The sequence below is a fragment of the Dendroctonus ponderosae genome, unplaced genomic scaffold (assembly GCF_020466585.1).
Source record: "Dendroctonus ponderosae isolate FM_Combo_2020 unplaced genomic scaffold, Dpon_F_20191213v2 Dpon_F_20191213_10, whole genome shotgun sequence".
NCBI classification, from domain to species: domain Eukaryota; kingdom Metazoa; phylum Arthropoda; class Insecta; order Coleoptera; family Curculionidae; genus Dendroctonus; species Dendroctonus ponderosae.
In genome coordinates this window covers 7,617,530-7,619,456 of record NW_026017111.1, presented here as the reverse complement: position 1 = coordinate 7,619,456, position 1,927 = coordinate 7,617,530, and the positions used below count along the sequence as shown (strand labels likewise).

Below are 1,927 nucleotides of genomic sequence, written 5' to 3'. Positions count from 1 at the left end.
AATAGACTTCAGGCCACAGAAAACAAACTTCTGCGGATGACCATAGATGTGCCCTGGTTCGTTAAACTCCCAAATCTACCGGGACCTGGAGTGGGAGCCACTAAGAGAGTTTCTCAGAAGGAAAGCGGCTGAAGACTTCGAGAAAGCTGGAAGGCACTCCAACGAAGAGCTACAAAATCTAGTAAATTACATACCTGAAGATCTGGAACCCAGGAAAAAAAGGTCCAGACCCCAACTAGCCCAATAGGGCAACAGGTAGCAAACGGCGTAAGCTGTAAGTGTGGTTATGTACAGTTAGTAGTAATCACAAATCACAGCGGTACTCTGTAATCTGTTGTAGTAATTAGCATGCGCATAGAAGTAAGGTGTAAATTAATAAGATGCCCATGCTAGCAAGCAGCTAGCATGGCGAGAATGCGATGCTATGGCATACGGATGCCGGAGCTGACAAATTCTTAGAGAGGACTACAAGTTTTAAAGGATAACTCCCGAAAACTCGTATTACAAAAAAGGGGGTTTTTTAGTTGGTAAGTATCCAACACTACCCAGGGTTCGAAACACGCCGCCGGGCAAACCAAAAAAAAGAAAAAAAACCTGGCAATACTGCACGAATGACAGGTGACGGCTTCGGTGTTTGTAAGATGTATGGCATACAGATGCCGGAGCTGACAAATTCTTAGAGAGGACTACAAGTTTTAAAGGATAACTCCCGAAAACTCGTAATACAAAAAAGGAGGTTTTTTAGTTGGTAAGAATCCACACTACCCGGGATTCAGAACACTGGGTGTCTTCGCAAAGATTTTTATTCCTCCAGCTGCCGGGCAGACCATCGGTTCACAAAATTTGGGCACTGTCACTGTATGTCGGTCCACAAAGTACTGGGATTTGATTAAACAATTTACGAAGCCCCAAGCGTGGACACTCACTTTAACAATGTATTGCTATCTTACAAGAAATTGGGGTAAAAGTTACAAGCTAAAGGCGGATTTGGTATCGGTGGAATCGTGCGTGTGCGTCTCGGTAGCTCGCCAGGATGAACTGCTTCTTGACATTATACGCTCTTGGCTAGTAATTTATAATTTTTTAAGAAGGATTGTTTGAATTTGTTGGAAGAAAAAAAAATGACCATTCTCTTTATATTAGCGCAAAAAAGATAGTGAAAATTATGAGTATTTTTAAATTGATAATAAATTATTAATAATTTACAAATGATTTATTCTGATTAGCTTAAATAGGTATGAGATTTTGTATTCATAGTTATTAAATGAACAACTTAAACCATTAAATAAATCTCTTTAAAAGTTTGGCTTATTGTATATTTGACAGTATATATCAGAATATCCTTACATACATCGATACATTTATATGGAGAGTTTTCAAATTAGTAATTACATTGCATAGATTTATTTATCGGCAAAACTTATAATAAATACCACCCTGTTTGTAATAACAAGTGAGAGTGCTTATCACATTAAATACTAAAAATGTAATAAAACAATATTGTATTATTCCTAATTTACAGTTAGTTACAAATCCTAGTATTTTACATGTCTGAAATAAAGAAATTAATTTACATAGTACATAGTATGTACATAGTATAGTACATAGTATGTACTACCTACTAAAAGGTCGCACTACGTTGTTGGTCTTCCACTTTTGTTAGGATAGTGGAAAAAGGCATTATTTTCATGTGTTGCTTATTGTGACATGTTAAACAAAGTCCAACGCTATATTAATAAAATCCAAAGAGATTACGGTTACAACAAAATACGGGGAAAAATCACCTAACCTAAAATCGTCTTAAATCATAACAAACCGCTAGGTTCGAATCGCCGCAATTCGATAGAAGTGTCAAGAACTGCCGTATACGTAGACGCTTGTACCAAGCGTTACACAGAACGTGAGGGCTCGATCTTATTCTTCTTCT

General features: G+C 37.3%; 1 long non-coding RNA gene across 1 annotated transcript; it reads left to right on the top strand.

Moving 5' to 3' along the window:
• The first annotated feature begins 224 nt into the window (after positions 1 to 224).
• Positions 225 to 824, top strand: LOC125502724. Its single transcript, XR_007280492.1, has 2 exons — positions 225 to 274; positions 341 to 824. It is a non-coding gene; the product is annotated as an uncharacterized LOC125502724 (long non-coding RNA).
• The last annotated feature ends 1,103 nt before the right edge of the window (positions 825 to 1,927 follow it).